General features: G+C 35.8%; 1 long non-coding RNA gene and 1 pseudogene across 2 annotated transcripts; both read left to right on the forward strand.

Annotated features, from left to right (window-relative positions):
- Nucleotides 1-3,252: 3,252 nt before the first annotated feature.
- LOC143595071 (ribulose bisphosphate carboxylase/oxygenase activase 1, chloroplastic-like) lies at nucleotides 3,253-5,662 on the forward strand (annotated as a pseudogene). The gene is made up of 7 exons (XR_013146458.1): nucleotides 3,253-3,276; nucleotides 3,359-3,651; nucleotides 3,748-3,853; nucleotides 3,949-4,034; nucleotides 4,163-4,635; nucleotides 5,122-5,403; nucleotides 5,499-5,662. The product of XR_013146458.1 is annotated as a ribulose bisphosphate carboxylase/oxygenase activase 1, chloroplastic-like (transcript).
- A 4,039-nt stretch (nucleotides 5,663-9,701) lies between these two features.
- On the forward strand, nucleotides 9,702-10,301 carry LOC143595072 (uncharacterized). Its single transcript, XR_013146459.1, has 3 exons — nucleotides 9,702-9,824; nucleotides 9,910-9,963; nucleotides 10,171-10,301. It is a non-coding gene; the product is annotated as an uncharacterized LOC143595072 (long non-coding RNA).
- The last annotated feature ends 2,775 nt before the right edge of the window (nucleotides 10,302-13,076 follow it).

Raw genomic sequence — 13,076 nt, forward strand, 5'->3', positions numbered from 1 at the left:
ATGGAATGTTAGCAAATGAAAAACGATTAAGGAGTCTGAGAAATAGGAAGTCATTAACCGTAGTATAGCCTAAAATGGAGTCTAAAGAATGAAAATATGTACTGAATGCATCAGACGAGGGATTCTTGGTGACCTGAACCTTCACCTTCAGTTCTCGGTCAATGCGAGAACCTAGTCAACAAGGGATCTCGGCCAGAAAAGAGATCTCGGCCAGAAAAGAGTACTCGGTCAAAATGAGTATTCGGTCAACATGAGTTTTGGGTCAAGGGTTCTCAGTCAAACTTGGGTTCACGGTAAACAAAATGGTTCTCTGCCTGGGTTCTCGGCCACACAGATTTGATGTTGGGCATGAACCCAATTGGGCCAGATACCCTAATGGATAGCTAGGCCTGTGTTAACAGAGCCCACATGAAGCAGCCCATGTCTAAATTGAAACAGATCAGCCCATTGTCTTAAGTTTAACGATAAGCCCAACTTAGAAAATAATTTAAAATGCTAATGGAAAATGTGTTAAGGCAGTTAATGGAAATAAAATTTTTCCAAGCTGACCTGGCAGCTTAACCCCAGCCAGGGGCTCTGCCTCTTGGACCCCGCTAGGGGCTGCCGCCCCTAGAACCCTGCTGCCAGGGGCGCTGCCCCCGGACCCCTGTTCGTTGTGGGAAATGATTAAACTAGAAACGTGATATGGGTAGTGATAGTTAGATTAATACGTGTAATTGTTATACAGTTAGTCGTGCACAATTAAAGAAGGGGATAACGATTAACGGTGAACGTAACAGGATCCAGGTGACCTTGTAATGTTTTTGGGGCTGTGTGCATACTCGATGTGATTTGTTAATACACATATCCTAAGTGATAATTGTATGCCCTACGTGATATATGAGAACGGTATGAATGATCGTTTGACGGCACGTGAACGATCTTCGGATATTTCGTAAAATGTATGATTGTTATGTATGTATGTTATGAATGAATGTAAGAGATAGAAAGGAAGAAAAGGGACCAGACCCTAATAATATATGTGATGGTAGGGACCAGACCCTAACAATATCTGTGATGGTAGGGACCAGACCCTAACAATATCTGTGATGGTAGGGACCAGACCCTAATAATATCTGTGATGCTGGGGACCAGACCCTTTATAATATCTGTGATATAGGGACCAGGCCCTTATAATATCCGGGAGGTTATAGGTCGGAAGGATCTTTAAATAAGAGGGATAGTTATGTATGAAAAGTAATTATGAATAATGTACACCCCTTCGGGCATGTGTGCAAGTATGTGAACCGATGGTGTGTTGTATGATTAACTAGAACTCACTCAGCGTAGCTGACTTTTAGTATGCACGCATGTGAGTAGAATGAGACAGCTCGCTTGAGGGGAACACGTGGCATTGAATAAGAGGCTAACATCGGAAGACTCATGACGTTTATGTTTAATGTTTTGTTATCTTGAAAGACAAGAATGTTTATCTTAAGACAAGTTATGGATTAACGTAATGTTTTATGAAAGTTTTTGTATTCCGCGTATGTTTTATTAACTCTGATGAATAGAACTATGTTGATGAGTAAATCCAACGTCCAAATGTGAGGTACCGGTAACGGGGCCTTACAGATAACCTAGATCCACAAATGACAAGAAGATATGTGGGAAGATGGAGTAATTATTGGGATTATTACCGAGTTAGAAGAAGTGGCGGTTAAGGAGCTTAGGGAGATGAGCCAAGTCTTATCATTTTACCTTTGCCTTCAAAATTCAAAATTATCATTAATTAGGAAAAATATGACAGTTGTAAATAGGTGGAAGACAGCTTTAATATTTCTATGGACAATTTTTAGATGTTATTTTATCCCTAACGGGATCCTGAAGATTAACCTGATAACTTGGATTCCTAGCTAGATGCAGGATCTCGAACTAACCCACTATACTTGTTATATTTACGTTGTGCTTGCAGGTTACGCGAGAATATAATATCTACAAGGGATAGCTGACTTATTCTATTTGAAAGAACGGATGAGCAAGTTGAAATGCACGTGGGATTGTAGAACACATCTTCAAATGGTCATGGCGGCTAGGGTACCCGGATTTGTAGGACTTACTAGTTCTCGAGTTGTACCCACCATTTCTACATTAATATATTGAGGCAGGGGATAAATTTCCCCTCCCGAGGTTTTTTCCAAGGATCCTCACTAGGATCTAAGGTTTTTCATCGCTACATCGATGTGTTCACCTTTATTTTTACCACATTTGTTTACTACATCACTCACCTCACTATTAAGAAGCACACTACTTAACTTAACGAATTTGCTCAATTATAGTTTCGGAAATTTTTGACCAGAAAAATAACTATGATTCATATAAAACATTTTTAAAACATGTGATATTTTCAATTGTTTTTGTGTATTTATCTTTTTGTTCATAATTAACAAACTTGAATTCATATATTTATCTCAAGATTAGCATAAGTGGGTGAGAATATCAAAGAACATACCATTAAAACAAGTAAACTAAAAATGTTTGAAGCGAATATAAGATACAAAAAGTTCAACTAGAAAATTAATTTTATTTTGGAATTTATTAGTTATATGGAAAAAATCAACTATTTAAGTTTAAAATTTAACACTTCCCATATCTAAAATCAAATTATTAAGTTCTCTAAGAATCTCAATCGGGTTAACCGGTCAACCCACTTTTTAATATGTCGTGTTCGGGTTAATCCATTTTTTAAATGAGTCGTGTCAGTCAACTCAAAAGACCGTATCTTTTTGTGTGTTGTTTGAGTGGTGTTAGAAATTGTCATTCTTACACTTGGTTGTCTTCTTCAGATTAGGCATATTGCCCAACCCGCCCAGGCCTACTCAAAATAACTCAAAAGACAAGACGATAACAATTAGGTGGTAAAAGCTTTCATATCCTAGACGTAAAAAATGCATCAGTCACCCATGTTCTACAATTACTTTCCCGAAAAGCTCGAGGAACATTTTGACAAGTAAAAAGAAAGAAAAACATCCGGTGAAGATAAGTCCAATGGGTATACAAATCAATTGTAAAATCTTAACCTCAAAAGCCCATCTCCCAATCTAGAGCCTTTATTATACTACTATACCATCAATCAATATTTTATTTTGCAGCCACGTGGCATGACGCGCAATCTCTATTGTGTGGCCGTTAACCATTGAAAACCTAATCCTGTCCATATAAGTTATCATCTCTTTGTACCTTACTATAATTCCGAACCTCACTCACTTGTCAATGGCCACCATCGGAGCCGTTACGGTACAATTCAAGACTGTGAATACCATCATCATTAATTCTTGTAGTATTAATTAATTTGTTAAATCTGTCATTGTTGTTACAGTCGAGCTTGAATGGAGCCAGTGGTGGTGCTTCAGTCCCAAACTCAGCTTTCTTGGGCAGTAGCCTGAAGAAGCCAGTGGATTGAAGAAACAAAACAACAAATCAGTCACCTTCAAAGTGTTTGCAGCTGAGAAAGAGATTGAAGAAACAAAACAAACCGATGGAAGGGACTTGCATACGATATCTCTGATGATCAACAGGACATCACCAGAGGTAAGGGTATGGTTGATCCTCTCTTCCAACCCATTATGCAATCATGAGTTCATACGAATACATTAGCACCGGTCTTCGCACGTAAGCTAGTCTTTCCATTTATATATATATATATAATCATAATCGAAATAAATCCTGAATAGGTTTTTGAGTTTTGATGTTTGATTGGATCTTTAGATATAACTTTGACAACACTGAAGGCGGATTCTACATCGCCCCGGCTTTCATGGACAAACTTGTTGTTCATATCACCAAGAACTTCATGACTTTGCCGAACATCAAGGTTTGTCACCATAATAATTACTCTTAATTTGTTGGTTTAATTACAAAGTAGGACTGTAAATAATATCGATCCCATTTGATTTTATATATATATAGGTTCCTCTCATTTTGGGTGTGTGGGGAGGCAAAGGTCAGGGAAAATCTTTCCAATGTGAGCTTGTCTTCGCCAAGATGGGAATCACGTAAGTCTTGATTGTAAATATGGGTCCGGTAACCTACTAGGGTGATTAAGGTTTATAATTAAAATTTTTTAATCAGTTCATATACATTGAATTACATTCTGAGCTGTTTTATGTATTGATAATTCCAGCCCTATTATGATGAGTGCCGGAGAATTAGAAAGTGGAAACGCCGGAGAACCAGCAAAGTTGATCCGACAAAGGTACCGTGAAGCCGCAGATATCATCAAAAAAGGGAAAATGTGTTGCCTCTTCATCAACGATCTTGACGCGGGAGCTGGAAGAATGGGCGGAACCACCCAGTACACCGTTAACAACCAGATGGTCAACGCCACTCTCATGAACATTGCTGATAACCCCACCAACGTTCAACTACCTGGTATGTACAACAAGGAAGAGAACCCACGTGTACCGATCATCGTCACTGGTAATGACTTTTCAACCCTCTATGCCCCTCTCATCCGTGATGGACGTATGGAGAAGTTCTACTGGGCACCCACCAGAGAAGACCGGATCGGTGTCTGTGTCGGTATCTTCCGAACTGATGGTGTCTCTGTTGACGATGTTACAAAGCTTGTCGACACTTTCCCCGGCCAATCCATAGGTACGGTTTGTCTTGATGTGAACACTATTTTTTTTTTCTTTTGAAATATTATTTCTAATTTAGGCTTTTTATAAAAATTAAAAAACAAACAAAAACAAGAGTGAAGCGCTTCTTTAGAAATTGCGTTTTGGTTTTTAAAGTCTGAAACATGCAAAGCACAATACAATATTCACGTGGCAAGTGAACTCCTCGAATTCAAGCTCACATGCAAAGGAAAGAACAAAACAAAATAGTCTGCTGATTTCATTAGTTGACTCCATAGAAACCATGCATAACAAACTAAAAAACATCAGCAAATAACAAGATTAAAAATTTGGGTGGGGGTTCGAGTTACTTAAATAACTGGTGTTTTTCTAATGTGACAGTCAAGATATGGATATCACACCAGCAAATAACAAAATTAAAAATATTTGTTTTGTTACTGATTACAAACATGCTCCTTAAAAGTTAAAATAACATTTCAGTCATATTTTTAAATACTTACAGATTTCTTTGGGGCATTGAGGGCTAGAGTGTACGACGATGAAGTAAGAAAGTGGATTTCGGGTGTCGGGGTTGAAGGAATCGGGAAGAAGCTTGTGAACTCAAAGGAAGGCCCGCCAACATTCGAGCAACCGAAGATAACAATCGACAAGCTTCTAGAGTACGGGAGCATGTTGGTTCAAGAACAAGAGAACGTGAAGAGAGTTCAGTTGGCTGAGACCTATCTGGATTCGGCTGCACTGGGGGATGCGAACAGAGATTCCATAACCCGAGGAGAGTTCTACGGTGAGCTTCACTAATCCTTATGGGCTTTGTTTTGTACACTTGTAAAGTGTTGTTAATTTGTGATGCTTTTGGTTTGGTCATGTGGTCGCGTGCAGGGAAAGCAGCCCAGCAGGTGCAGGTTCCCGTGCAGGAAGGGTGCACGGACCCAGGAGCCGAGAATTTCGACCCAACAGCTAGGAGTGATGATGGAAGCTGCACTTATACTTTCTAAATATAGAATAATAATCTTAAACGGACTAGATGTATTTGTCTTAGGATGTGAGGATGTCAAACAATTCTATTTCCATGAATTGTTGTTACCTTTTTTTGTTTTCTTTATTAGTTAAATATCAAATAAATTGGTGCCCATTCCAAATAAACCAAGTGACGAGCAAAGTTTGCTATTTAATTAAATTTGGGCATAAAAGTAATCCCTGGCCAGTTTTATTTATAGGAAATTTTGGAGGAAAAAAGATTGCTAAATGTAGGTGTGGGTAATCATTTAATCATTACAATGCTAGAAAAGTACTCGTGTTACATACGAGTGAAACATATTTAAAAACATAATATATATATATATGTGTGTGTGTATACTAGTAGGATACCAGCGCTATGCTGCGGGATCCAAAACTCAACAACTAAAAAATTATTTCACTAACATACTCTTCAAGAACTTCTTAAGCTAACCAGACCAATTGGACCTGGAATAAGTTATGCCAACGATCCGGTCCTGCATATTTGGGTCGTTTCCAGTCGACTGACATGCGGTCAGATCGAGAGGTGAATTTTCTGTTAGATATCGCAAAATATTTTAAAATGCTTGGTTCTTAGTGATCATTATATACAGCAACACAATGATCATTTGTGTTTCATGTATGGCTAGTCGTTTGATGTAAAATTAAGTGTCTGCTATGAGTAATTTTGTTATTTAAAAAAGGTTTTCATACATGCTAGAGAACTTTGATAATAGACCTGAACACAAAAGCCCATTGATTTAATCTAAAAAGTAGTTTGAAAACATGAGGTATAAAATATATTGCAGTATGAAAGATTGAGTTTCAAAAGTGAAAAACTCAACTTTTTATTGCATCAAAAGCTGGAAGAGAAGGTATAAATATATTGCATCAACCAATAATGACATTTGTGAACAGTTTTGACACTAAACATATTCGAACCAAACTGAATAGTTTTTAGAAGTAAAAAACTGAACCATGGTACATAAGCCAAATATTAGACGCCAAAAACGACAAATTACGAACTTTGCAACCCATCTACAATTGCCAAAACAAACATACTCAACCCATGTACAACTTTGTGGGTTCACTGTACATGAGTGAACTACTTCCATTATGCCACAGCCGGTGGTGGCTAACTATAATTGATGTTTTGTCGCCAACAAGAAACGTATGATCCAAAAAGATATCAAAAGTTGTGTTCCCAAGGTTCTTTTCCGCCAACACACTGCACAAAACAATTATATTTGTTTTAGATTATATCTAAAAATAGGGGTGCTCATCGGGTCAACCCGATCGGGTTTCGGGTTATTCAGGTCGGGTTAGTCGGGTTTTTCTTTAAAAATATTTAACCCGAAACCCGACCCTATTAAGGTTCGGGTTAGTCGGGTTCTGGCTATTTGGGTTTCGGGTTAGTCGGGTTGACCATTTTACTTTATAATTTTAAGTTGATTTTTATGTTTGTAACTCGTGGCTTGCAAAATCTATCATTCCACTCAATTTTCAATTTTTTTCAAAAGTACTTATCTTATAATTACATATAGGCTTGTAAACGAACCGAACGGACATGAACAAAGGCATGCCCGTGTTCGTTCATTAACTTTAAACTAAATATGATATTGTGACACTGAACCCTTACCAATCTCAACAGTAAACACGACATGGCGAGACTTCCAAGTTCCAAATCTTGTCAACACCGTCAATACCACTCATGGTATATCTCTCGGCTTACTGCAGGTTTTGAATATTATAATATTTTAGGATAATAGTTCATATATGTTACCTTCCAAAGAATACCAAATAGACATGCATACTTCAAGTTAAAACACAGTTATCAGGGCCGGCTCAACGGCCTCGGAGGCCTAAAACTAACTAAAAAGTTGACGCCTTTTTCTTTTCTTTATGCGTATAGCGCTAGAGGGTATACAAGAACTTATAATATGGATGATATGCACTGATAATGGATATCAAGCAATTCTCATTAGCTTGTGGCCTATCAATGAGTTACTAATTCTAGAAGAACTCTAATATCAAAATCTCATAATACATAACACTGATTTAAAATGAAGGCCCTCTAAAAGTGGAGGCCTAAAGCCATTGCCTCATTTAACTTACCCACGAGACGGCCCTGACAGTCATTATTCTATGTTGAGTTTAAATCTGGCCAACCATCTCTTAAAGGCGCATCATAGCCATCACCTATAAAGAAATTTATACTGAATTAGGAGAATTTGTTCAAATATTAAAACAACATTAAAATAAAAATATAACAAGTAGTACCTGGCAAAACTTGGGTTCTTTCTCAACTATCAAAAAACTAATCTGTATCATAATTTAGTTATCATTTAGTTGATTGTATTATAATTTATATATAATAATTATTCTATAAACATGTACTTAAAACATTAAATAAAAATATACAAATTCTGGACTCGTGTAGGCTCGCAGGCCTACTCGAGCTCGATAAGTAATTATCGGGCTTGTTTATTAAGTGGACCCGTAACCAAAATAATTGATATAATGGAAGTGAACTAAGTAAACCCGAACACTGGCATGCAAATAATAAGGTTTTTCAATAAACGGGACATGTTTGGGTTGACTTGTTTACTTAAATAAGTCGACCCGTTTTTACAAACCACCACCAAGATTTACACATTTACAACTTGATTATTACCCGCCAACCGGTTTGCCACGTTTAGATAAATCGACTAAACAGTTATGGTTAATGTTTTTTACACGAATAAAAATATGCATCGTATTGGGTTGAAAAAGAAAATAACTTTTTGTCTGTCTTTTAAAACTTTTTTATTTGAAGCTTACCAGTTTAAGAAAGATGATGGTTAATCATGCACCTCCCTTCTGCTTTAGTGTTATGTTGTCCCCTAAACTCAAAGCAATGCCTTGGGTTTTAGCCTAAACAGATTCAGATAAGCTTTGGGTCAAAGCCGAAAACATGTTTATTTGAATGGTGTGTGTTCAGGTTGACCTGGCCATTCGACCCATTTGCTTTATAAATTTTTTTAAATATATGTTTTCCGTCATAACTTAAGCTGAATAGGTACTTAATGTAGGAGTGTTATGGGTTCAACAACACAAACCCAAACACAAGCGAACTCGAAAATTGCACAACCCGCATATTCACGGGTTGACCCAAACACGACCCATTTGATCCGCATTTTTTTATATTGTTTCACATATTAATACTTTAAACTTACATTTTTACAACAAAAAATATAAATTTATATATAAAACAATTACATTTTAGTTATAGAATCTTACATCAAATTTCTTTTTAGTTTTATATTTTGGCATAAGATACCCAACCCAATTATACCAAGCCCAAAACCGCGAATTTCGTGCAGTGTTAGAATACAAATATGCCAATCAAATGTGGATAGCTTACGGTCGAGTTAAGACACTTCATGTTTGTTGATCTAATAATATGCTCAAGAAACTCTTTCTTATCTTGAATGATAGTGTTCACAGCAACCTGAAAAATCATAAATATAAATTAAACTAAATTAATAAATCAAGAGATTTTTACATATATCCCTTCCTTAAGTCTTCTAATTACATATATCCCCAATGTTAAAACCTTAATTACATATTTGCCCTTTTTACATACAATTACCCTTTTAACCTTGTCCATCAAAACCAAATGTTCGCTTCTATTCGTTCCATTCACGCTAACAGAAGAGACGACGACGTTTCCTGCTTCCATAGTTCCATCTACTACTCCGTCAGCTCCGGCGTTGGCCTCCGTGAACTCCGATGTTTCAACAGCAACATCCGTAACCTCCGGCTTATGTCGATTTTGTAGTCTGGTAAGTTCACTTTCTGTCTTTTATTATGGTAACCTGCAAACCCTAATTTTTATATCCTGCAAACCGAACATATATGAATGTTGCCATTGCTTCCAAGTTTAGTTTCTATTGGTATACTATTGTAATTGCTCTTGAAAAAGTGATTTTTTTCCCAAACAGTATTGTAATGATTAATGAAGCCTGGCCTTACTCCTGTCTCCTGGTTCACCAGTCCGAAACTACAAATTCAGCTAATCTAGTCACTTAGCAATTGCAGTCATCCAAATCCGTAGAAAACCGGGTTCGAAACAAGTTTTTCCAGCAATGTTGTTCCCCGAGCAACTTCGGGGAGCAAGAGCATTACTCCGGCAGGAGATGATAATGTTGATGATAACATTTGTGTCAGGTAAGGTGATGATAACATTTGTGTTTCTAAATAATATTAGCTTTCTGGATTAAAAGAGATAATGTTGGAAATGTTTTGGTGGCAGTGGGCAAATAGTCTGAATCAAGGTGCTCAAATACCACTTCCTATGCCTCTCAAGGTTAGTGATGTAATGTAAATATGTAAGAACTGAGTTTGTGTTCGTGTGTTATTAGATAAAAGTTTTATTTTAATAAATAGACGAACTTTCAGCCTTACAGTTCACTTAACATTCTTGAATACAACCTACTGATTTTCAACTTTATTGTTTGACTTGAAAAATTGGAGTTAAACTCATGAATAATATTAATGAGTATACATGAAGCAGGTGGACAAAGTAAAAGGAGGAGTAAGGCTAGGCTTCATCAGAATCGGAGTGACCGAGACTCCGGTGTACATTGACTGTGGGGAAGTTAATGGAAATGGTTCTAAAATCTTTGAAACCGAAACAAACTTTGCCATGATGTGGAAGGCGGATTGACACTTTATCAGTTTATCATATGAAAATGATACTGTGTTTGAAGTCATAGACGAAACTCTACAAAAATTAATAATGGAAGCCGTGTTGACTTTTGGTTTGATTGGTTTACTAGTTGTTTATGTGTTAGCATTATAGAGAGGTTGTAGTTATTAACTGTAGTGTTTTGGTCATTTTTTGTGGGATATAAGATCTGTTGTAGTTATTAACTTATTATTCATTAACTGGGACACATTTAAATGATTATTATTACCAATTTTTGTTTTTGTTTTGTTCTCTTAATCTAGTGTATGCATTTTGCTTTATAGTTTTGTCAAATAATATTTTTTTCATACAATATATGTGGTAGAATTTGTTCATATACCACACATGTTAAAAATATTCAACCTATAAATTATGTAAAAAATAATTTTTATATTTGCTAACGATTATAAAATTCGACTCCAACTGAATGTATCAGCTTCGATATGTTCGTCTTAACACCGACTTTATTTGGGTTTAAATTGGGGATATATGTAATTGTTATTATTAATAAGGGGATATATGTAAATAGTTGTTTAATTGGTTCATTAAGGGTAAAAAAGTCATTTAATTAGTTAATTTTAATGAAATGGAGAGATATGTAATATATATGGTTTAGGGAGGGGAAATATGTAATTGATTGTTAAGGCTTGGGTAAATATGTAATAAATGAACTTAAAAAAGGGATATATGTAAATGCCTCATAAATCAATATATATTAAACAAGAAGTAACTCATACCTTGTTTTCCCATTCGAACTCGGCCCACATACTTCTATAAGCCGCATTGCCAGAAACAGCGGGAGATATATAATCCATAATATCAATATGAATATCATTTAACACAACATTACGGTCAGAAACTTTCGAAGTCTTGTAAACAATGTTTCCAAAAATGACCCCGATTTCAGTTGAGGAAACCTTAATGTTTGCTTTAATCTGCTTGTAATTTTGTGGACGCTCAACAAGCTAAAGGTCACCCATTGTTGCTAACTCCAAACAAAGGTTCTGCAGGGTGTCTTTGGTCCTGTTGATGATTGTGACATCGAGGATAATGTCATAATGATGAACGTTGACGTATGCTTCAGCGTATACAGGGTCACTGAAACTGGTTAGTTGAACAATATGGTTTAGGTTGTTTGCAGCATCCCCATGTTTTATAAACTCACCGGTTGCACATTTTAAGTCATCTTGAACCCCGTCTTCTAACTCCAGCTGACTCATGCCCTGAGAAGTTGACCAAGTAAACAAAAAATCAACGGTTTGGTTTTATGTGCTTTAAAAAATCAATTTTTCGATTCAGTTTTGCATTAACCAAAAACTGAACTGAGCCAAATTAGTTATTTATTCATAAAATGAGATAAATGGTAATAAAAAAGTATTGTTTAAAAAACAAAAAAAAACATTTTGCCAGTTTGAACTCGCATTTTTTCCCTCGAGTTTGTAATTAGTGTTCGTTTTGTCCCTAAACAAAAAGTATTATATTTTTTAGTTGATTCTCTTTTTTTAGTTGTTTAGTATACTAATAATATCAATATAAAGTAACCCAAAATAAAAAGTATTCCAACATACCGCAGTATAACATTTTTTCACATTCAGCGGGATTTCCAAAATGAAAGGTACGAGTTATATCCGTAGTCCTATCGAGATACTTCAAAAAAGACGGCATAAAATAAAGCAGTGAATTATTTAATGAACCCGATCACAACTTAGAATACAAAGAATAACAATAATAACAACAACAACAACAACAACAATGAATGAGCTCACTACGATGTAACTTTTACCTATGATATAAGTCACCTCCATATAAGATATGACCTGTAGATTGCAGAAAAAAAATTGTTTCAAGTAATCCTTAATATAATCAATTATAGAGAAATACATCAAAAAATAGCCTACCTTATAAGATAGCTTTCTTTCAACCACATAAAAGAAAGATGATTTTGTTGTTACAACAACAAATACAGAAATAGACTTACCTCTTGAACTTTAAATAACCAAACAACCTGCTAATTAATTAGATGCAAATCAAAATATCGTAAGGTTGAACAAGAATGATTATAAAGAAATAGACTTACCTCTTCAAGATGCGAGCTCACCAGAACAATCTCTGACAATTGAAGATTAAACCTTCAACTTTTCCATTCCCTTCTTCAACTTCAAGCAAAATCGAAGAAAGCAAACCAAGATATGCGAAACAAGCACTTCTGTTCACATCTGAAATACCAATTAAGATATACCACAAACCCAACAAATTAAAGCCATAATTTACGACAAACTGATACTAAATCCCAATATGAGACCCAAAATCTGGAATGGGTAAACTAAAAATAAAAATGAATAATTAAAAGTGATATGAAACTAATAAACACAAATACATACCTGAAATCCATCCGAGTAGTAGAAATAGAGCAGAAATGAATGGTTTTAGGGTTTTGAATCATCAATCTGAAGAGGCATAAATTGATACAGGTGAGATGGCAATTAAAAATCAATAATCGATCTAGGGTTCTACATTGCGGTGAACCCTAATTGTTCTTTTAATATGTAAATAATAGAAGAAAAAAAAGATAGCACACAAACACACACCTGAGCAGCGGAGGAATAGCCGAATAGACCGTTGCAGAAGTGGAGAAGCTTTCTGTAACAACTCGGATTTTCGAACTTATACTTTTTCCCGACTCGGTTCAATGTTCGGGTTATTTTTATTAAAATACATAGCGTTCATCAAAC

This window comes from Bidens hawaiensis, unplaced genomic scaffold (assembly GCF_021521415.1).
Source record: "Bidens hawaiensis isolate Kalapana, Puna unplaced genomic scaffold, B.hawaiensis_p1.1 tig00044623_1, whole genome shotgun sequence".
NCBI classification, from domain to species: Eukaryota; Viridiplantae; Streptophyta; class Magnoliopsida; order Asterales; family Asteraceae; genus Bidens; species Bidens hawaiensis.